General features: G+C 43.4%; 1 protein-coding gene and 1 long non-coding RNA gene across 6 annotated transcripts in view; one reads left to right on the plus strand and one right to left on the minus strand.

The window, feature by feature from the left end:
• Positions 1-24746, minus strand: part of LOC130203618 (zinc finger MIZ domain-containing protein 1-like) — a 123236-nt gene that overhangs the window by 76615 nt on the left and 21875 nt on the right. For 2 of the 5 annotated variants that reach the window (XM_056429949.1, XM_056429948.1), the window contains one exon: positions 14369-14467. The gene's annotated coding sequence lies outside the window, so the exon portion shown is untranslated. Of the gene's footprint in view, positions 1-14368; positions 15659-24746 lie in introns of those variants that run through there. The other 3 variants (XM_056429950.1, XM_056429952.1, XM_056429951.1) reach the window with 3 other exon arrangements.
• On the plus strand, positions 12900-14347 carry LOC130203620 (uncharacterized). The gene is made up of 3 exons (XR_008833515.1): positions 12900-13062; positions 13236-13462; positions 14256-14347. It is a non-coding gene; the product is annotated as an uncharacterized LOC130203620 (long non-coding RNA).

Here is a 24746-nt window from a genome sequence, read left to right on the forward strand (position 1 = left end):
TATTGAGTTGGAGGCAGATATTTTAGAGACCTGCAAGGCGACGCGAGGTTAGTAAGTACACGTGTTTTAGTGGGGGCACCAACCCTCTAAAAACTATTTCATGTCTTTCTTCTCACTTTTCATAAAGGCATGACAGTTATGAGATGAAGTCTGCGAGCTGAAAACATCCACATAATTGCAGGTATGTGGTTTACCTTGGCCTGCTGACCCATCAAAAGGAAAGAGGAAGCCTAAGGCTGTTCCGTATTTTGACGCACTCCTCCGTCTGTGTGTGTGGGGTTTGGCCGGCTGTTTCTCTGGGGGAGCATTGATTCGGCGTAATGACTTTTGTGGAGAAAAGGCCCTTTCCACAATGGACAGCCTTGTCTTGCCATACTTGTTATCCGGTTTAGATAACACAGGTGCCGAATATGAACACGCCAGCGAGGAGACTAATCCTTGACCCTCTTTTCCATAAAGGTACATCAGGCGTTGTCACTGAATCGCATCAAAAAACCATTATACTGAACTGATATAGAAACAAATCCATTTTTCATGTTCATGCATGGTTTCACAAAACTATTCCTTCAGCTCAGAGAAACCAGCACAACGTTGGTTCGCCTGAGTGCAAATTAGTGGAAGTGTTTGTGGAAAGTGATGATGGTCTTCTACGAGTGGAAAGGCAGACAACTGTCCAACACAACTTAAACACTCCGGACCAAATGAATGACTTCCTTTCTCCGAGCTGTGCAGGTCTCCAGCGAGGTCAATTGGGTACATCCTGCTGACCCTGTCGTCCCAGTCCAGCCATAAACATGACCCGTTTTGGTTCTTCACTGCTGCGGAGCAGAGGGGACAACGCAAGGAGCAAAAAGGTTCAAGTTGAAAGCAAAAGGGGAGGGGAAACAAAAGGATGTGCTTTACAGAATTGTGTCCAAATTGTTAGGAATGGCGGGGAACTAGAGTGAAGCAAAACATTTAAAATATATACACTACCGTTCAAAAGTTTGGGGTCATCCAGACAATGTTGTGTCTTCCATGAAAACTCACTTTTATTTATCAAATGAATTGAAAATTGAATCGAAAATATAGTCAAGACATTGACAAGGTTAGAAATAGTGATTAATATTTGAAGTATTAATTTTGTTCTTCAAACTTCAAGCTCAAAGGAAGGCCAGTTGTATAGCTTATATCACCAGCATAACTGTTTTCAGCTGTGCTAACATAATTGCACAAGGGTTTTCTAATCAGATATTAGTCTTCTAAGGCGATTAGCAAACACAATGTACCATTAGAACACTGGAGTGATAGTTGATGGAAATGGGCCTCTATACACCTATGGAGATATTTCATTAGAAACCAGACACTTCCACCTAGAATAGTCATTTACCACATTAACAATGTATAGAGTGTATTTTTGATTAATGTTATCTTTATTGAAAAAACAGTGCTTTTCTTTGAAAAATAAAGACATTTCTAAGTGACCCCAAACTTTTGAACGGTAGTGTATATATGTGTAAATAATAAGCAAAGATGTGAAGAGAAGTCTTCTGGAAACGAGACTTCAGAATTAAGAGCCACTGTCCTGATCGGAGCATTGTCGTCTGACAAAGACCTCGAAGCTGTGTTTCTGGTGAAAAAGCAGAACAAATGGGGATTACAATATTTGAGGAAGTAGAGCCTTTCAGTTGACCTACATCCCCCACAGGGACTCTAAATTATAATCCCAGCATACATGCTCAGCTATTGAATTTGTAGATTCTGTATCAGCACCATGAAATGTGTTAGATGGCAACTAAATGGGGGAAAAAAGTAGATTCGTAGCAAGAGATACTGATGCCTCTAAACGCATCTGGAGCTTGAAATGTGGGTTCACGGCTCCTGATTTTTTGTTTATTTAATTGTATTCCAACTTGACAGCTTTAGATCCCAAACATTTGTGTTTACAGTTTTTATATTCAACTCGAAGACTACGGCACGGAGCTAAAACACGGAGAAGAATCCACAAAGCTGCGAGCTTAAAAAAAAGAAGCCTGAGACACATTAAATCATTCTTTATCATTTAGCAGCAGCCTCGAAGGTTTTGATGAGAGTATTCATTGAACCTGCACTTTAACACTCCAAATCAATTATTTGAACCAGTACGCGCACGCACACATTTGAACTTGTTAAATCGATTAATGATTTAATGCATGACAATCCTCTGGCAAACCACAGCGCAATAATCATACACGTGCACAAACAACATCCATTAATGGCTTAAGTGATGGTGGCGTAATCGCTTAAAATATGCTTTTCAGTGTGCAAATGCATAAGAAGTGGATTCTAGGGTTGTAGCTGGATCTTTTTTTAAATTTATAGTATGGAGCTTTAATCCGCATTAATGAATTGTAAATATGTTTCTGGATGAGTGTGAGAAGATAAAATAAAGGAGAAGTACAAAATAAAGACTCACTTCCTTCTGTTTTTCTTCTGTATTCTAAGTCAGGAGTTGGACGCAGATTCACACGTTTATTCCATCTACACTGGCAACATGTTTAATGAATAATCAAATAAAGGCTACTTAAATATGTGTGTGTGACAAGGATCATTGCAGGTTTGACCTTGTAAACATAAATGTATAACTTGCTCAATTTGAATTAATATGTACTTTCTATTGTTGATTCAACCCTCACTTAATGAGGAAAATCTACACTACCGTTCAAAAGTTTGGGGTCACTTAGAAATGTCTTTATTTTTCAAAGAAAAGCACTGTTTTTTCAATAAAGATAACATGAATCAAAAATACACTCTATACATTGTTAATGTGGTAAATGACTATTCTAGATGGAAATGTCTGGTTTCTAATGAAATATCTCCATAGGTGTATAGAGGCCCATTTCCATCAACTATCACTCCAGTGTTCTAATGGTACATTGTGTTTGCTAATCGCCTTAGAAGACTAATATCTGATTAGAAAACCCTTGTGCAATTATGTTAGCACAGCTGAAAACAGTTATGCTGGTGATATAAGCTATACAACTGGCCTTCCTTTGAGCTTGAAGTTTGAAGAACAAAATTAATACTTCAAATATTAATCATTATTTCTAACCTTGTCAATGTCTTGACTATATTTTCTATTCAATTTCCAATTCATTTGATAAATAAGTGTGTTCTCATGGAAGACACGAAATTGTCTGGATGACCCCAAACTTTTGAACGGTAGTGTATATGAGATTACACGTTTTTTTTCCTTCATCTCATATCAGGTTAGAGATTTTACTTACAACCAGTAAATCACATCATGTATTAGGCTATTTGCTTCAATACTGCCTCCTGTGTGTGCGTGCGAGACAGAGAGTGAGAGTGAGAGTGAGAGAGAGAGAGAGAGAGGGATAGAGAGAGAGAGAGAAAGGGCGAGAGTGTGTATGTATGTTTACGCGGCCTCAGGAAATGCCAGGACAGACACGCGGCGTCTGGCCCATGTGACTTTAATACACAGGCCAGATTGTTTGCATGTTTTGCTCGGGGTCGCGATAACAACATTTGCTCAGAGAGAAATGCCAGTGGAGGTGTGGTCCGGCTTGCCTGCTAATCTCCCATTAAACTTTCTGAGCGATCAGCCATCCTGCTAATTTGCATGATGACTCTTGCGTTTGTGTCCCCGCAGCGATCCAGCGCAACTAGCCTCCATTGGCTTCCTGCGCTCATCACATTAGCATAATGCAGATGCAACCAGAGTCAGTAACCTTGCTGTTGCTAAGCACTATTTACAGCAAATACACAGCAACGCCGTGAGCGCTGCAGTGCTCCACAGTTTGTCTTTACGAACATACTTTCCTGCTTTACGGCTCGATATATAGCGACGCATCAATGTATATACTGGCTGTATATTATTATTCCACAAACTAGAAGGGAAACAGATCATTTCAGTGTAAGATAAATACACGTGAAGCTTGATTTGGACTTTTGGAGATTTACTGCACTTGAAACTGAAATTGCATCTGCCAGCTTTTTACATCTCGACTTAAGTTTCCAGCCTCACTCTTTACTCACTCTTTCAACGCGTTGGCGATGTACTCCAACTCATTTTCAGATAAGGAAAAGTAATGTGCCTGAAACTGACAGAAACTCACACTTCTCCTCAACAAGAGGGCAGATTATTTGCTGTGGTTTATCATTAGACAAAGTCAGGATCAAAACACGGCACTGTTCCCCCATTTCAACAGGAAAACATTTCCCTCGAAGAGCTCTCCGGTCTCGTATACGCTCCGACGAGTGATCATTATAAAACTCAGCCTTCACCCAAGAGCCCTGGAAGCTAAACAGTGGTGGCAGAGATGTAAATATTGTGAGGAAAGGCTCTAATCTTTAACCTATTCATTTCCTGGTGCAATAAATATTTGAGCAAATCTCATTGCCGTAGGTTCGCGCATGTCAGTCTGAGACAAAATGTTCCAGATTGCTCAGAATGAGAGACGAGGTAAAAAACGTGTAAGATCCGAGGTGATGAGTTTGAGATCAGGAAAAAGAAAAACCTGGATGCTGCCATTGAATGCTCGCACCCATCGTTCCCTTTGTGTTCGTACCTGGCACGCAGAGCGCCGTCTGGCTGGACTTTTGTGCATCTTCTGCTTTGATAGTTTCACATCCCTATTAATCTCTCACAAAGACGCCATTATAGATGTCATTAAATGCGGTGTCCAGCAAAACGTGCGAGCGGCCAGTCTGAATAATTAATTCCTTCTGTTCGTGCTGCGGGGACTCTTCTGATCGCAGCTCAACCCGGCAACACGCTCTGTCGTGATTGGCTAAAGCAAGGTCAGTATCTTAGGAGACCTCGCTGTAATATCCAGCAGCAATTAGTGGCTGCTGTGCGGATGTTGCACATGTTATTATGCGATGGGGGACCGAGGGTGACCGCAGGTAGAGATTTAATGCCGTGTCTCTGAATGCTGTCGCGAAGCAAAAAGGGCTTATTGAAAAGCACAAAGACAACTGGTTACTCAGCGGAGAACATGTGGCTAAACAGGAAAAAACACTTTCAAAAACGACGCATAATAGATAAAGCGCTGAGAGAGCATCCGGTTCCAACATTACTATCATTATTTCTTGCAAATATTGAAATTTCAAAGCAAAGCCCCCTCATTCATTTCAACAACACTAATGCATTGACACAATAATAATGTGACGTTTCATGTACTTTATGCAATCGTGGTTAACCCTTGAGGGACACAGGGTCCACTTTGGGAAACCATACAGCATTGTTCGCCTTTTTGGCATCTAATAGGCTTTAAAAAAATTAGATACCGCACTGTTTTTGTTTGTTTTTGTCTGTGTTTGTTGGGAAGCCAGTGAGGGATCATTAGTGAAGGGGGGAACTCTGTGGTGTCTGAGGGGAAATGTGGCCGCGTGTCAGGGGAGGAAAGAAGCCGCTAGCGACCCACTGGAGCAGTCCACATCCTCCACAGGGGAACAGTGGTAAAAGAGGGAGGGGAAACTGACCGTTCCCGCTGGAATGACCATAAAGGGAACAATGCCGTAAAATACACAGTCATGAGAAAAGGACCGCTGTCTCCATCAAAACACATGGGCAACAAAGGAGTCAAACAGAAAGCTCCAGGAAAAACGGCTGCGAGATGGACACTGAACAAGCTCCGTGTGAGTCGGTCCATTGTGAGGCTCCCGGCGCACGAGTCCACTCCCCAGTGAATCGGAGCAGTCAGCTGCCCTCCACCACCTCAAGGCCCCCGGGCCGGTCTAGCACAGCACCGCGGACATGTGACAAAGCGGTCTCGCACAACCGCCGGTACTGTACTGGGAACAGCGGGCGCTCAGATAGGAGTCTCTTATGGAATAACCGTGAAACATGTTTCGACAGATAATATACTGCCGCGATATGGGAACGGGGGTAGCAGGTGTTTTGTAAATCTATAGATGACTGCGACTTGAGATTTACAGTCTGCTGGCAGGAGGTTGCAGTGACATCAATACTGCAGCGGGAGTTTGTCTGAGGCCTCGCTGAGGACACCGAAATATCCCTCCACCTCCCCACCTCCCCTTCCTCTGACAGTGATACACGCGCAGCTGTCTAAATATTGCTTCTCCCTTCTCCTGCTCTTCATCTCGCCATTCCTCTGCTGCTCTCTCGCCCTTTCTGTCCCTGCGCAAGCTCTCAGCCGCAGAGCGGGATGAGTTTAGGAGGGACAACTGTTCCGCCGCCGCCGGGGATGCCCACATTTGGTGCTCCGTTGTCATGTCATCGGTCTGGGCCGGGAATAACTCACCTTCTGCCGTCCAGCTCTGAGCTATAAGCAGCCGCACACCTGTGGTACCAATTATTCCCCGTCGCTCACCACAATTAGATTACTCCAAACGTGCATAATATTTTCGACGAGGTACCTTTTTTGGGGGTTTGTTTGCGACGACAAGTCATCGCTGAATCGCTGTACGCAATTATGCTTTTAATGCAATTTATACAAGACGCCACACCAAGGCTAATCTCATGAAAAGGACAAACAGAGCCATTAAAAGTCCTCTGCTCTTGACTTCATTATTGGCTCGGCTTGCTCTCCTTATGCAAAGAGTCCCCAGGTGCATGAATGTTTCATGGCCACCCTGCTGCCTGCTTCCCTCATCGGATTCAGATTCTCCCTCCTCCCGGAGGAAGCTCGAACTCCGCTGTCAATTGCACTCCCTTACACTCTGCTACAGTCATCCTCAGCCCGTAGTGGCGGGGGAGGAGGGGTCCATAAAACAGATGTTTTGCCCTGATGTCTTAATCATCCCCTTCACTGGGATTAGCATCAGTATCATCATCCTCATCATCGCCTTTGATCCCCAAAAATGCCAAACAAGTCTCAAATTGATGACTATCTGCCACGAATCTGCCACGAATTCCTGAGCTTTCAAAAAGATCCGACTCCATTGTATGATATAAATGCCACAGAGCTTCAAGAGATACATTGGGAATATCTCACATGCTTCAAATCAAAACCGTCAAAATTAATTTCGCCGTTTTTAAGGTTACAAATTATTGCATACCATATCTATAAACATTAAAGCATCTGTGTTTCTTAAACTGAGGTTTCAGATACTTTTATTGAGATAAATGTAATTTTTATCATTTACAAGTCGAACGTTTGAGTCCGGATGTATTTTCCAGCCGTTCGAGCTGGAGCTAACTTGAAAGGGATATGTCACTTATCTGATTTCCTCCCAAGAGTGAGATGAAAAGATCAATACCAATCTGATATCTTGTCATACAGTTTTCCCAATGTCATTCAATACATTGTTATGTATAAAGGAAATACTGATTATAGGTGCTCTGACTACCTTGTATACGTTTGAATAGTAAAATAAAAGACACATAAAATGGTCATACAAAAACCCGATGAATTTAAATTACAGCGGTTGCTCGGATCTGGACTTTTATGTTGTCCTCTTGCTGTAAATAAATGTTCAAGCTCAGACCAGCTGATTGGTTAATTCAGGGGCTTGCAGCGCGTCTACCATCATCATTTCATTAGCTCGACGCAGACAAATTACAAATGGATTATTTAGCAGAAGCTGTGTGGAGTAAAGTCAAGCTTGGAGGGTCTTGGTTTCCTTCTCCAACAAGACCGGCCTAATGAGACCACACTAACAGCTTTCAGTGATGCAATAATACGGTCTGCCATCAGGCAGGGAACAAAATAAAAAAGCTTGTTAATGTGGTCTTATTCAAGAAGAGGCATTGAGGTAGACCACTCACAAGCAGCTTCTCATTGCCAAGTTTTTTTTTCAAAGCAATTTACACCAGGCCATTAATTAATATGTTGGCTCATGAAGCGTGGAATATTCAGGCTATTCATCACGAGCAGGAAAAGCTCGACAAGTTATCCGTGGAAGGCATGTCAAAGGGATATCAGCTTTAATTGTGCATCGAAGGAAGCAAGCGCCGCACAATGTTCAATTCTACTTTTTTTGTTGCAGTGTCTTTCTTTGAGTAGAGCCGGGCAGATAGCTGATACTGAGCATTGTTGATCTGTGATCCCCCCCCACCCCCCCCCTCCCAACGGTGTGCCGTGCAATTGAACTGATTAATTACACAGTGTAACGTTGATCATGGCGGGGTGAAACAAAGTGTTGCTGACAATATGCAGTAAAATATTGCGATCAGGACATCGGCATTTATGCTTTTCTGGGTAATCGCCAATCTCTGATGTTACATTGGAAACAACCAATCCATGTTTAACATCGACTGAATACAAGAAGGTTTAAAGGGACAGGGCGGTGGCAGCACCGCTAACGGTGAACAACGGGAGGTTCCGTTCAGTTACACTGTGATGCGTTCAGGCTCTGTTCAGTGAAAATTAGTATTGCACTCAAAGAAATGACTCATTGGATGAACTCAATTAAATTGTTGCCAGGTTTTCCATCCAATAATTATATGCAACTCCAACTCAAATTTAGCACATCAGTGCAATAAAATGTAATTAAGTAAGTCCAACTGATTTGTATCAAATACATCTCAAATAAAATAACGATATTCATTAAATTAAATTAATTTGTGTTTGTCCAACTCAAAATATAAACTAACAAAATATGCAAACTCCACACAGAAGGATCGCCCCGACTGGGAATTGAACCCACGGACCTCTGGCTTTGAGGCAACAGTGCTAGCCACTACACCACCGTACAGCCATGAAAATATCTTCACCTCATGTAAACAACTGATTTTCAGCTGGCGCATGCGCAAAGGGTCGTCCTCAATGAAACACATTTATTTTGAGTTGATATGCACACCATCTAACCTAAATAAATCTAATAAATGAAAGTATTCATGCATTTTGTGTTACACCCATTAAATATAAATATCTATTTTTGTAATTGATTTATTTAAATGTATCAAACAATATTTATATGTGTCACCTCTAAGAGGGGCTTGAATCGTTTTTTTGAGTGTGGGAGAAGGTCAAATATATGGTATCATGATGTGTTCACAACATCATAATTGGAGACTAGAGATGAAATATGACCCGTTTACACAAGATCTCAAAAGCTTATAGTACAACATTAAAACTAGTCATGTCGCTCCTCGTTGGGTCATACTCTTGGAGGGTAGATGTGGAAGTATAAACATGTGGGAGGGGATGGTGGGAATGTTGGGCGGGTGGGTATGTGGATATGGATGGATTTGGATGTATGCTGATTTTATTTTGTTGAAGATATATATATATATTTTTTTCTTCTCGATATCAAGGACTAATCTGTTTGTGGAAAATGCAAAATAAAAAGTTATAACAATTTTTTTTTTAAATAGTCATGTCAAGGATTGTTTTAGAACAGTACAATTCCTTATTATATTTTTAATTGCGTGTTTTTATGAGGAACACAAAGCCAAGAACAACAGTAAAAACAGTACATTTGGAATTGTTGATGGTTTACACTGACTTCAGAGCGATTCAAATAGTGTTTGGGATGGTGGCAAAATAAAACGTCTTGGCAAATATGTCTCGCTGACAAAAAAAAGTTAAATTTGCTCTTTTTTCTTTTGTGCCGATCCGACCCGCGAGGAGATTCAACAGGGTGGGAAACGCAGCGAGGCGGTTCATCTCTGTTGCTTCGCTCGGAGCTGCGGAGAACATCCGTCCTGAGCACACGGACACTTCGCACCGCCGCAGTCCCCTGCCAATCAAACATGTTCCGGCATGTCGCCGACTATCACCAGCGGTTGCGATCGCCTCTAAAGATGGCGGGAAAGCGGGGCGGGGGGGGTTGACGCCGTGTCTATTTTTAGTCCAGTACACTGAGTTCTGCCTCTGTGTTATGCTGCTCTGTTCCGGCCGGGGGTCATCGGCAGCAGCAGAGCACCGGGATAGCTCCAGCTCTGCTCCCTGACCCCGGCCCTCCAGCTCCTACATCCGTGGGAGAGACTTACAAGATTCCTTGGCGGCTGTTCGGAAAGGCTATCTTCTCCCCCAAAAAAAGAGGCGCTTTCTTGACGGATGCCATGTTCATCCACCTCTTTTTCTCTCCTGTGACTAATGGGCTAATAATTCAGCTGTCACCCTGGCATGTTATCTCGCAGTCTCTCATGGGGAGAATACCAGTGCGGAACGTCTACGCCACAGTCTCCGCTCGGAGAAAGATACGCCTTGGATTCCCCAAAGTTGCGTTCCAGCTCCAGGTATTGTGAAGAGGTGGTATCAGCGGGGGATCCCGCAGCAGAGAGCGCGAAGCACGGAGGGAAACCCAGACGGCGAATAGAAGACACGGATCTGTAAGAGGTTACAAGAAGGCAACTTGAGTTGAGCGCTATCTTGTCGCGCCCGGCTACTGAGCCGGACTTGCACAGGAAAATGTTTCCTCCATTCTTCTGCTCAACGTCGATGATGAACCTTTCAGTTTATAGTCTGCACCAGCCGTGGATAATTGTTCACGGTTAAGACGCCATCATTAAACAATGTCATTCGACAGGACAACTACTGTGATAAAGTGCTCGCTGTTTACTTTGTGGTCATTTTTACACGAGCTGTGACGCGACTGCATTTCCCAGCAGGTTTTAGGACACTCGCGGAATATCTACAGCAATAAAATGCAGCAAAAATGTACGCTAACCGACGCCATGTTAACAATAGAATGGCAAAACAATGGCACTTGGCAAGAATGAAGCATACATTACTGTTCTTAGCGAAAGAGCCGCGTTTACATATAATCTCTGGCTTCTGTGAGTTTAAGAGCGAAATAGACATAGATAGATGGTTTGCATACGTTGGTGCATTTTATTATTTTTTTAATGGTAGTCACACACTAGAACGATTTCAGACCTTTATCCTTTCCCGTCACTTTGATCTTCCACTATCTTTGGGGAATCTATTGTTTATAACCTTGTAGTAACAGATAGTCTGCCTGTTACTTCGGTTTTCCTGCAGTACATTTTGACAAATGTTGTCCCGTCTGTTACGTCTGCACGCCGAGATAAAAGTAGCTGCCTAAAAAAACGTTTTCAAAAAAGTATCCCAAAAAAAGAAACTTAAAGCACCTGCTTCAGGAGACATCCAGCACAGACACTGCGACACGGCCGCATCCCGTTTATAAGCGGAGCAACTTGTCAGTCAGACCTCTGGGTGCTCGGGTTGAATGTTAAACTCTCAGCGCTCTGCCATGTGCTTGTTTAATAAAGTGCTTCCACTTGACTCAACACCGGTCAGCAGAACAAGGGAGTTGTGATTGCGCCGGCCTGTGAAGCCGCCGCAAAGCATTCATTTAGCCGAGGTCTATTTGGTCCAAATGCCGGCCTCTCTGTTATTATATTCAACATAAATCTCTTCAGAACAAGAGTTCAGTGATAATAATCCTTCTAATAGGCTTGACTGTTTTGAAACTTGAAGTTAAGTGGCGGGCTCTGCTCTTTGTTTGCCCCGTGCAGGGGGACGTGGACATGTGTGCTCCGAGGCCAGGCCCTCTATCCTTCCTGTTCGCTTACCAGAGGCCTCACGCTTATCAGTTCCAGATCTCGCAGAACAGAGAGAAAGAAAGACCACTGACAGGAAGGGGATTTTTTTTTCTTCTTTTTTTCTTCTTCCTACCCATTTTTCTTCTCTTCCTTTAGCGAGGTTAACAGAATGTCTGAACCCCTCACATTTCACAGCGGAAAGCAATTATTCATTAGGGCTTACACACTGGCGCAGAATGGAGACAAAGACAAACCCGGCAACCTTGAGACGTCAACCAGCTGAAATAAAAACTGGGTTCCAGAATTGGTCAGCGCCGAGAGAGTCGATAAATCGATCAGTCGATCTACAGAAGATACCTCGTCAAGAATCGTTTCAGAATCGTTTTATCGCCATTTATCAAGCCCAAAAAAAATCTGCTTTTGGGTCCAGCTTCTCGTGAACATTTGTTGTTTCTTTTTTATTCATAATCATCCTGAAGTGAATATATTTTGGTTGTCTGCCAGCCTGACAAAACAAGCAACTTGAAGACGCCATATTGTGCTTTTTTGCCTTGCCCTAAATAAATAGTACAAACACAGAAACGATTCAATAAAGAACCAGAACGGGCACTCGGTAGAGCGCATACCTTCACATATCACAAGATTGGGCATTGAATTATGAACATTTTGGCATTAGTTGCATGCCAATTGGATAAAAATTGACCGCGCTATGGAAAAAAAAAGATTTTGACATTTTCATGACCTTGACCTTTGACCCGATCGATCCCAAAATCTAATCAAATGGTCCCCGGATAATACCCAATCATCCCACCAAATTTCATGCGATTCGGTTTAATACTTTTTTAGTTATGCGAGTAACACGCATACAAATAAATAAATAAATAAATACACGGCGATCAAAACATTACCTTCCGCATTTTCAATGCGAAGGTAATAATACTCGCTTCCTTTCTATAGATCATATTCAGCGATCAACCTGAGGGATCTCACTTCTCCAGTTGAGACTGCTGCTTTTTCTTTTCACTGCAGCCTCTCCATCAAACCCGGCTCGATTTTCCCTCCGCGAACGCGACGTCACATCGACAGCGAGAGGGAGAAATCTGTCACAGAGTGAGCGAGAGTGAACCGAGCGCTCACGTCCCCGTTGTCGTGCATCCACCCTCGTTGCACTCGCTCTCTCCGTCTACCTCGCCCGACATTTCCACAATAATCACTTTGGTTTATCCCACTCAGCTGTGTGGTGGGCAGATGTTTGTCAGGCCACCATGTTTCTCAGCATTCACACTGCTCTAATCAAGATTAACCCCTCTTATCTATTCAGTGTGTGACTGTGTGTGTGTGTGTGTGTGTGTGTATACGCACGCTGGATGTCCCAATTCCTAATCCATGAAGCCATAGCTGTATTTTATAATACAGTGGATGAACCAATTACATTCCCTTTCCACCACATAATTCTCCCTTTTAGTCGAACATATTGCGTAAGGATGAACCGGTGGCTGGCTGGTTTAGAGGATTGCGTGACCTTCTCCCGTGTGCGTGCACACATTCGTCAGACTGCAGATGGACTCGGATGTCGGCAAAGAACATAAACACACGCAACATCTCAGCACTTTGTTCCTCACAGCCCCCCAGGAGCTCCTAATGAAATCAACATGCTCTGCAAGGTGAGCCGACACTGACCACACACAAACTGCTGCCATCGAATGTTTACCGAAGACACTCGAGCACAGCGGACGACAGAGCGTGTCGGAGCAAACAGAGTTGTAGTCTTTAAATCTACTGTAGTGACAGGGGAGGCAGATATCAGTTTCAACTAACAAGCTTTGTTTAATTCCAGGCCAAGCGACTCCCCGGTAATTAAGAAGCTTCTTACAGAGCCGGCAAGTTCAAGGAGAAAAAAACAAAAAAACAAAAAAAATCCTTCTTTTGAGGAGAAGCTTACACGTCGAGAGTGGAAGGTTTTCAAAGAAAGTGGACGGGGCAAACCAATAGGAGCCCACGGCGTTACCTTCCAACACAGCAGGAAGTCCAGCGGGTCAAACTACGACACTCCACTACAATGATGTGAGTCATGTTGTGAATTCAGACAAAAACATCACGGTTGGGATTAAAATAAGCACATAAACGACTTGAAAGCCGGTGCGTCTCCCCTCAGATGCTAACGGGTGCCTCGTGTGTAAAAAGCGTCTGGATATGACGCGAACGAGAGCGTGCTGATGCAACACAGCTAATAATTTACCGCGGCGTCCTCATTTTTGGACTCTCCAGCTACATGGCCCTAAAAAAAAAAAAAAAATCACCAAGCACTGCCATGAGCTGTGTTGGTCAACGGAGCAAATGTCCTCATCAAAGTTCATTTAATTTGAACCCGATGTGAAAGATTGGCCCCTGGAGGCCAATCCACCTTGAGTTGCAAATGTAACGTACCCGTGCCGCCGGTATTGCACACAACTGACAGCTGCCAAGTCAAGCATCACAACGTTATTGAAAAGAGCGTAGAGCTCACACTAAATGAACGGGACAACCTGTTAATACCAGAATAAAGACGGCCGACCGTTAACAACCCGAACCTTCAGGTTCTACCGCTATATTTAATATTTTAATATTTAATTTAATTGTTGTCATTAGTATTGTATTGTGTGGGCATATATGTTGTATATATACATATATATTTTATTTTATATTTTACTTTGTATACTTCTTGTATACATCTATATCTTTCATCCCTGTTTTTTATATTTTATATTTTATTTTTTATTCTCGTGTGTTTAGTTTATTGGTGCTGCTACTGTTATGACAAATTTCCCCTTGGGGATTAATAAAGTATTTATCTATCTATCTATCTATCTATCTACAGTGACACTCATTTCAGAGCGTACGTTTCTTATGCGTACCCCCGACACCTGCTGGGCTCTGCAGATCCCACCAACACTGAAGAAGAAGAAGAAGAAGAAGAAGAAGAAGGCTCACCTGCGTTGACTTCGATCCTTGATTCCTCACCACGAAGGACCCCCCCACCCATTAACACACCAGGAGGAGAAACACTTCAGCGCCTCACGTCTTCTGCCCCTGAGAGAAATCAGAGTGGGGAGGGGTGGGAAAGAAAATTAATCAATCAGCGCAACATTATCCACCAATCTCCAAACACTGAAGTATTACATTTGCGATTCTCTTTTTTTTATTTATTCGGAAAAATCAAGCCCACTTGATGATTCTGCTCCTCACAAGACTCCTCTGGGCTACGAGGGGCTTCCATCTGTGCCTCTCTTTAACATGATACACTTCTTTCCTGCACGGATAAGCTCCTTCCCGCTCTCGTGGCCATGAAGGACGAATCAAAAGAGCAGGCCGTGATCAGGATGGTATCATAAACATCCAGCGCAGAGGAAGCTCATTGCCGTGGCACATTCACAATTCACTCCTGATTGACAGATAAGCCTATTAAAAGAGACCTTCACTATAGCTTTGCACTTAGCCTGAGTTGGGAATGCCCGGTGACATTCAGAGCCCTCAAAATGACCACATTAGTTATTGGTGAGGTTCGAAAAGGTGAAAACCAATGTGTGAGAAACCATTACAAATAAGCCACGTAAGGACTTAATATGATAACCCAGAAAACAGAGATTTATTTTGCATTCAGGGGCCACACAGTTTAAACTATTGTCTTATCTATTTTTACCCAAGGAAGTACGCACGCAGACTTATTTTCAAAAGTTATTTCATCCTTGTGAACAGTTGTAAATTCTGAGCATGATAAGCACATGCTGGATTCTAGCATGCGTTATCTTTCCGTGAATCATGCGTGCCTCCGCCGGCATCCGAGAGAGAATATACGCAAACACTTTGAACTTTGAACCACTATTGTCGAAACTCAAGACTATCCGAGTGCCTTAACTTCATTTAGGAAGTCCTTAAATGCAAAGAAAGGATGTCTACATAAGAGAGTACAATATCTGCTAAACTACTGTCCTCGACCTCGCTTTACTTTAAGGTAGTATTGGAGGATAGTCATCTTTTAAGGTAGCAGGGCTCTCAGCAGGTGAAAGGGTAAAAACAAACTATTTCCTCTTTTCTTTGTTTCCGTCCAGCACACACTTTTTCCTTAAATGCTCTCCTTTTTTTCAAAGAGCCTCACACTCATTTTCAAGTCAAAGAACAAGTTCACTCCTCAAATGAACTATGACATTTCAAGGAGCTCCCTGGGATGGTAGAATGTGAACAAATTAATAAACATGTCTTATGAGTGTTTTTGCTCTAGCTTTTTGAATATGAGTGTGGAGGGTGTTTGCATAGGGCAGCCGCCCCCCCTCCTCCTCCCCCCCACCTTAAAGTCTATAGCGCTATCCTGTTAGTGTATCCTTTTCACAAAGCGTCTGCTTAGTGACACGCAGCGTGCTCGCTGTTTCTACACCCAACCAGAGCTTCTCCTGAGCTCATGATCTGGTTGACAGGACACGGCTAATGCTCCAAATATAAAATCTGTCTGCCCACGAGGTGCATTTTCACATTCAGCAGGAGAAGGACAAACCCTTTATTTAATCCTTTTTTTTCTTCAAATCATTGGAAGATTTTTCAGGCAGCATTTCTCCCCTGTTGGAAGTGCCGTTCTCTGAAAAGAGAAAGTGAAGGAGCGCTGGGGGCTCAATGGGTCGAGAGGGAGGAGGAGGAGGAGGAGGAGAAACGCTGGGTGCCTCCTTTTTAAAGCCAGATTCTCCCCAGATACCTCGGTGCTATTCATCAACAGCTTTTCCAGGGCTGTGAAAAATCAATGTGCTCTGCACTGCAAACAGTTCATAATGACGGGGGATGGAGGGGAAAAAGCTCAACTGCAACAGAATTGATTTGTTTAAGTACAATAACACGGCTCTGCAGCGCGGTGAGGAGGAGGCTGCAGCCCAGACAAAGACTGACTGGCAGTATGAAACCACAAGCAGTAATTGACAAACTGCTGGCAAAGTGCAAATCCAAAATACAGACGGCTGTTATCAAATTAAAGGAGTTTTTCTCTGAATTACCACCTGAGAGAGGAACATACCCTTTAAGTCTCAAGTGACTGCATATCTCTCCTATGTAAACCCCAAGAGTTAAAAAAAAATGTTTGGCTCTCATTAGATGATTTAAAACATATTCATACATAGGTTTATTCCGATTAATGGCATTGAAGATTTTTTTTCTCAATATTGATTAATAATCAGATTTTCTATTAAAATGTAAAAAATATGATTTATCTGACACATTCCAAGAGCTTGTTTTGTCCAAACAACAAAACTGTTGAGATGTTTCAATCTATAAAAAAAAATGCATTTTAGTAGCCGTCCATCTTGCTCAATAAATGACGTTAACGGTTGACTTAACTCAATTAATAGGTTTGTATGTTTTAAATTAACTGCCACAAACTGAAAAATCATGTTCACAAACACACACACACACTTGCTCTAATCATGCGTGCAATTCCAACAAACACAGATAAACACACACAGAAACAGATTATTTGTACTTTTGGCAGGGAGTAACGTAGCCCAAGCCAATTCAAAGCACATGCAGAGAGGGTTTGATGTTGCATAAAGCAAAGTCATCAAAATGTTTAGAAGATGACACCGGGCTTCACCCAGAGAAAACAATAACAGAAGCTCGGAGTAAATTGTGTCAAGACAGGCCAGCACAATAAAACATTTCTCCCAGCCTCTTTTAAGCCGACACAGAGGTGCATTTATCAGTGTTATTATTCCTTCAGAGAGGCCCTCCCAGGTTTAATTGGGTCCTCATGGAGTCAAAATCCCCGCTGTCGCCGGTGCTGGACAGACTCATTCCTTCCCAGTCAGCTCCAGATTTCTTACTGGCTGAGCGGAGAACAGACACTCCATGCAAAGCTGTGCAAAGCGCCCGTGAAACCTGTGAGTCAGGAGGTCGGTGGGAGCGGGACGCCACCCGCTAAGAGGGGACACTGGCAGGAGAGGGACACCTGGGGGGTAACTCTCACCTGGCTCTGTGGGAAAAGCTCTCGAGAGCCACAGGCTGTCCGTCCAGCGAGCCAGTTCTTTGGAGCCATTATAGAGCTCATTTGCATTTTAACTCCATGCGAACAAATAGAACAGGGAAGGGATTAAAGAGGGGGTTTTTTTCGGCCTCAATGAAGAAAGGGAAACAATGAGCTGAGGTGATAAAACAGCTCAGACGCATAAACTTGCAGAGCTAATTAGCATTCGCCGAGTGAAATTAATGATACGGTGCTACTTCTTCGCACCTTTAATTACCTCTAATTTTTGCAAAAACTGTTGCAGTTCTGACTATAAAACTTTTGAAGAGTGTGTACCAATGGTCAGCTTTTTTTCTTTTTTTAAACGGTGAGAAAGGGGAGAATTTGAATCCCACCAATGCGTGAATAACAGCTCTGAAACTGTTGAACTCCCATTCATCTCCCTCAAGAGTGCTCTATTTCCACTTGGTGTTACATTGCCACAGAAATCAAAACGCATCCTTGAGGCTGCTTCCTGTTGTTGATATGCTCAAGACATGCAAGATCAACCAAGATACGCAACCCTGCGTTTCAAAAAGACACCCGACAAAGACACTTTGAGTCAAAGGAGGAACGCTGGAGCAGCAATCGCAGGAATGACAACCTCGTCGTTTGTAATGATTTTCTGCAGACGCGGGTTTTCGAGATAAAAGCCGGATCGTGAAGAGACACGACGGTAATCATTTCCCCAAAGCCAGTGTGTTTGCATGCGTCTATAACTTGACACCTTCAACTGTCATGCAACACTTTAATTGGGGAATTTTACCGGATTTAAAGTTGACAACTCATCAATCTTTCAAATGACGTGTTACGTAAAAGGGCGGCGACTACTACTACACACTAGGCATTAACCCTCCTGTTACCTTTAGGGTCAATTTGACCCCATTCAATGTTTAATGTCGGTGTTCTTTGGGGTCAATTTGACCCCAGGCTGTTTTTCACTGTGTCAAACATATAAGAAATATCAACTTTTTTATATATTTAAAGGGCTATTTAGGTAGTCAACAAACAAACATAAAGTACCTCACACTTAAACTTGGGAAACAATATTAATTCTAAGAATTTTCTGGAGGTTTTAATTGCTGGGGTCAAATTGACCCCGAGGGTAAAATATGTTAGTAAATGTTAAAGTAACAGGTGGGTTAAGGTGCTGATGACTATTTATTGATTTGATAGTTAATTTCAATGTAAAGCAGGTTGTAACCAAATATTATCATTGGAATACTGTGAAAATAGTAGTTGTGTGACCTCTAAAAAAACATTCACTAGTCAACAACATGTTTGCCTGGTTGACGTCTTTTGACGTGCGACTCACCAAACGGATGTTCACTCGGATTCCATTTGTGAGGTTGTAATGCTGCGTACGCTGTACACGCTACAGTCCTGACACCCACATCCCGGTGAGCAGAGGAGGGATTGAACATTTCCCACAGAAGCGGTTATAAGGCGAAGCCACACGCATTGGGTTTGCAGCGTGTGCTGCCGTGATGACTACAGGTTTACAGATAATGGTTTTATAGCGTAATGCATTTAGAGGGCATGAGACACCGGCTCAGTTAGCTTTCAGTCTTCACTTTCTACTGATTAACACAAATGCCCGCGCCTTGTTAACCACCGCTGCTGTAATTATGTGCCGTCTAACACACACACACACACAACCTATACAGCACACACAGGCAACAACACCCCAGTGCAAAACAGCACCGCCGTATACAAGTTGTGTGCCACCAGATCAGCATCACAGCAACCGCCAATTATTTGTCTTATTCATGCAAATGCAGGTAATTTACTTCCTGCTGTGCACAACTTCCCAACGTGTTTGCCCTCCAGCATCAGTTGTTTGTGTTGTGGATCCCCCAAACAAGTCAAACAGTTAAATGAATTGATCCCGAAAAGGCTTTCGATCGTGAATAATTTAAAAAAGGTTCATTTAAAAGAGTTTAATTACAACTTTAGTTTTTGCGAACACTTTCTCTGGAGCCCATGTCTATACAGCATATCGTAATGCCTATGGGATCATAGTATATCATAATTACCATAGTTGTGATACGTAATAATGCATTATAATCACTGTTTATAATGCATTATAAATGACTCTAAATGATCATTATATTAAGATACTACTGTGATTGCAAACAAATTTTTTTTATAGACTAGCCTTGTAAAATATTATAATACTTGACCTTTTAAGACAATTATGAAATGCTTTATAATATGTTAGATTGTTGTTGTATTTAAGAAAGCTTGTTGCTATAATGATCCAGCTCTAAAAGCCGGAATAGTCACCAAAATAATTTGACAGCAACAAAGTCCAACAGGACAAGAAATGAGCCGTCGGAAAATGTGTCAACGAGCCACCAGTTTAACCAGAGTATCGAATACACGACAAGTGAAAGGTAATAATTATAACTTTCACTGGAAAGCTGCTCGTGCTCAACTACAGAAAGTCAAAGTCAAAGTCAAAGTCAGTTTTATTTGTCAATTTTCCATATGTGCAAACATACAGAAGATCGAAATTGCGTTTCTCTTCTGTCCAACATAAAGTGAATTGTGCAAAAGTACAATGACCGTGTATTTACATGCATTCGAATAACTGGCTTAGTCGGACTGAAATCGAATTATCCGTTTCATGTAAACATCTTTGTTCGACTATGTGCGGTCCGACTACGATCCGATTAACACCCCTGGAGAACTCGATCCGATCCGGTTGATAATTCGACTATCGCGGCATGTAACGGTGAATTGGATCAGGAACTGGACTTTGCGTCTTTGCGCATGCTTGAGATCCCGCCACCCTCCTCCCTCCCTCCCATGTCGTGACCTGGAAGTCGAAAGAGTCGAAAGACACGAGAATGTCACTATTAACATCATGCAAGTATAGTAGAGGGATGTAGCTTCGCCTTGCTCTCTGCTCGCCATCTTTCTCGAAATGTTGATGTTGTTGTTGTTGGTTGTGGTGAAGAGGTCAAGCGGAAATGGCTGTATCACCACGAGTTGTAATGAAAACAGCGCCACCTATCGTATATGACATGCTTTCGGCCAATGATTCGAAATTACTCACTGCCATGTATATTGGGATAATAGCAGATCCCCCAAAAGATAGCATAGTCCGACTAAAGCAAGATTCGAATTATACCATCATGTAAACACACTGAATGTTGAACCAGGAAGTCAGCCTGTAAACAGGGTTGCCATTACATTCAATTAAGATTTATTGAAGAGGCCGCTGGCTAACTTGTTATCGTTCCTGAAAAGCAAGGGTGGCCAAACAAGATGTATGAAACAAAAACATCGTTGAATGCCCGAGTTTCCTATTTCAAAGGAGTGGTGCTGATGAGATTTACATGAATTGATGGCTCCAATTTTATTCTCCTCCTCCCCCTCACGCTCTCCCGACAGTGTATCTCGTTTCAAAAGCGAGAGCAGCCCGTGAGCCCGTGTATTTATTCCTTTGTTTCCAGCCTTTCCCGATCAGAGCAAGGAGGTTGGTGGCAACTCCCACGAGGCGGATCGAGATAGAGGTGTAGGCTTCTGGCAGAGCGCTAAAGCAGAGAAATGCTGCACCGTCTGACCACAGACATAGAAATGATCCCCCCCCCTCCCCCACTCAGCAAAGCAAATATTGTGTCCTTGCGGTCAGAGAGTCCTCTTTGGTCACCTGGCTGGCGATGTGTGTGTCCCAAGGGTTTTTACGAGGGGTGAGAGACTTCCTAATGTAATGGAGACAAGCAAGACAGAGAAATAGAGGGGAGAACGTCCCGAGCCAATTGCAAGAGAGAGGTGGGTGTAATGAGGCCTGATCTGTCACAAGAAAGAGCCATGGCCCCCGTATTTGCATTTTCAGCCCCTTTCTTCATTTCCCTCCCTTATCTTTTCCTCCTCCTCCTCATAATAAGGAAAGAGAAAAAGCAATGAGAGGGAAGAGAGGTGGAGAGCGGACATATACGCGGAGGAATCCACGGAGGGGAAAGAGATCACATTACTATTGGGAGGGTGGGGGGGGAATGATTAAAAGGCTGAGATGAGCACAATTCACTGGTTCCAGAAGAAAGAGGAAGGACTTTCCACAGCCAAAAGGCAAAGCATCACAGAAAGAGCTGCCTCTCCCTGCTATTCAACCATGACTACGGCGGCACATTTCCTCCATCCGCCCTTTCACACTCTATATAGCCTATGGCATGCGTGCATCACGCACATGCAGTCATTAGCGAGGTCGAGGCTATTGATTTTTTATTTTTTTTAAAACACTGCTACCCTCTCCTCACAGGAAACACTTCAGATTGTACACGAGAGCCGTCCGCGCGGTAACCCTCGGGATCGGGATTGCTGCAGCTAACCAGGTAGAACAGTGTTCGGATGCCTCCGTTGCCGAGGACTCTCGGGGCGAAAAGGGAGAGAAGAGGAAGAGAAAGAAAAACAGCAACATCAATAATGAAGTGAAGGAGACGGGGGAAGAAAACAAAGCCGTTCATAACAAATGAGAAAACAGGCGGAGCGTCTCATTGCGAGAGCGCTAACGACAATCAATTAGCAATTGCTCATGATCTTGGGTGCGTCGGAGTATAAGGTGTCTTAATGAGTCCCGTTTCCATTAGCCGCTCGACTCGAGAGGCGTCGGGAGGAGGCTGCTCCCACCAGCTCCTCCATCTCAATGCCTAATGACTACGAGAGTGGATTACTCCATCAATTCCTCGCTTCTCTTTGTTTATCCCCCGCGTAAATAATGGTCAACCATTACAATGCATGAAGCGGGCCGCTCCACGCGGAGAGAACGGGAGGGAGGAAGAGGAGCACAAGTGCCTCGACGGCGTCCTCCCGTGATCTCTAGGAAATCGGCTAATACCGGCAATGTGGTGGCAGAGAGGGGGCGTGGGGGGGGAGGGAGCGGGGGGGTTGCTCCCCAAAATACCTATCGCGGTTTCTTTTAAATAAATAAATGCGGTAGAATCAAAGCTACCAAACACCTCATACGGTCAACCATGTTGCCTTAAAGGGCCAGTTCACCCAAATTACCGAGGAAAAAAAGAGAAAACGTTTTTTCCCCCCACCACATAAACCTTTCTAGGAACTCGGTTTTGGAGGGGGGGGGGGAGGGGGGCGAATTAAATAAAACCGCTTTAGTGTGTGCTAAAGCAGAAATAAAAAAAGACATACGCTCCAGCAGATCGTTGCTACTTTGAGACAGGAATTCTGGCCTTTTTAATGTTTCTCCCCATCCCCATCACAACATCCAATTAAACATCACACGTGTGCATTGTCATTTTTGTCATGTGAGGAAATGGCTTCTCAAGCAAAAGCCATATTTGAAAATCGGGACTACATTTCCTAATCGTCATGGTTATTGAGACGCGGGCAGGAAGGCGTGAAAGGCTTTCGTTCCCACTTCTCAGCTCCCTGAAATATTTTGGGGAAAAAAGGATTCAATAGAAACTATTTCTTCAGTGGCTCCGGTGAAACCTGTTCACTGCAGAGTCTGTGAATCATCCAACCGGGACACCGTTCATGTAATTTACCTTAAAAAGGGCAATCAGGCCTCAGACAAGACACCATCAGGAACACAAAATGGGATGGATTTGAGTTTTATGGAATCGGCACCACAGAAAGGACTTAATCTGTATTCTACGAGAGAATATAATGTACCTCTGTTGTTGCCACGCTTCCACCCAGGGTCAATATTTCACCCAAGGCTCAATCACTCCCTTTCTATTTCCCCTCTTCTCGTCTGGCTCTCTCTGGTTTCCCTCTCGTGTCACAGCACCGGACAGAACAAAAAAAATGACCCGCATCAGCAGAAAAACACACAAGTGGAAATGCTCTCGCCGCTGCAGCCGCTCGGGTCATGAATTCAGCTAACTGTGCTTATCAGAGGCCGCCGCTATTAGTCTTAATAGCCGCGGTGACAGCCCGCCTTTAGAGGAGATGGACTTTGCTTCTCGGGGCTCACCGCAGACAGGTGATTCTCATCTGCGGCCCTTCATGTGTCACAGCAAAGGCAGCGCTGGCTGAAAAATGTCTGGCGGCTTATTGGAGCAAAACATCAGAACCCGGCGGGTCATTACAGACACCAGAGCCATATGTTGTTACGCACTCGGCATCAATCACAGACAAATTAAGAATTCAATCAAATGGTGATCACATTCAAGCTGCTGGAAGCAGTTATCTTGAATTACGAGGATGTAAAGACCCCCAAATAAGCACATAAGCCAGACTCCATACTCACACTCAGCACACAGTATGTAATGACAATTAATTATGTCCTGTCATGGACTTTTTAAAATCATTTTCTATACTAACAAGTGAAACAGGATGCACTGAAAAATTTATATTTGTGCGTCCTTTTTGCCAATTTGAAGCTCCTCAAATCAATAGTTTTGCATTAGCAAAGGAAAAATGACGGTATATAACATGAAGGGGGCCACTTAAACCTGTCGAGAACTTTCACCCTATTCCCTTCAGCTATGTGGAGGGTTTTAACTTCTTTTAGCTCAGATATTTTAGTTAATCTTCCTGTTTTTGTTTTGGTATTCGAGAAGAAAAGCCGGGATGAACCGACAGGGTGCTACCTGTCCAGCACCAAGAGGCTCTCAAAGCCGCGGCTTACCTTGTGAACATAGTGGACCATTTAGCAGCTAGTTAGCCTCCCATTTCTCTCAGGAGTTGGTGGAGAAGATAAGAGGGCTAAAAGGAAAGAGATCATTGGACTTGTATTGGTTGATGACAATACATGACATGTAATTAATGCTCATGTTGCTCGGTATCTGCGTGTTCACAAACTGTTTGCTAGTGCCTCTGCCTTATCAACATTACAACTAGTCTAGAATCTTCCCCCAGTTCTTCGTTTTTTTTCTTTTTATGAACACGGGCTTGAACCTTTGACTTTGTCAGAGAACCAGATGTTATCTCATCCTTTGTACTGATGATTTAAACTGGGAAAGTGATATGCCTGTCCACGCCTTGGAAGTGCTCCAACTGCCAGTCATCTGACATTATCTGCTGTATGGGGAAAATTATCAGACTTTCACTTCAGGGGAGTATCTGTTACCGTGCACTTTCCTTCCTGTAGCGCTAGCAGCAACAAGCACGGCTCTGCAGGATTTAATGCAAACACAATGGTGCACTTTGCTCACTGCCAGGGCGCTTCATGACTTTGGTGTAAAAGGGAATATTGTCAGGGCCAAGAAGTGCATGTGGCATGAGAGTGAAGGTCTTACTGAGATAAACAACTTCTCCTTGTGAACCAAAGGTTACTTTCTGTTCCCCCGTCAAGGAGCCGTGCTGCGTTGCCATTGAGTGCGACACATAGCCCGGCTGAGCTGAAGAGAGGGCGGCGGC

This window comes from Pseudoliparis swirei, chromosome 13, assembly GCF_029220125.1.
Source record: "Pseudoliparis swirei isolate HS2019 ecotype Mariana Trench chromosome 13, NWPU_hadal_v1, whole genome shotgun sequence".
NCBI lineage: Eukaryota > Metazoa > Chordata > Actinopteri > Perciformes > Liparidae > Pseudoliparis > Pseudoliparis swirei.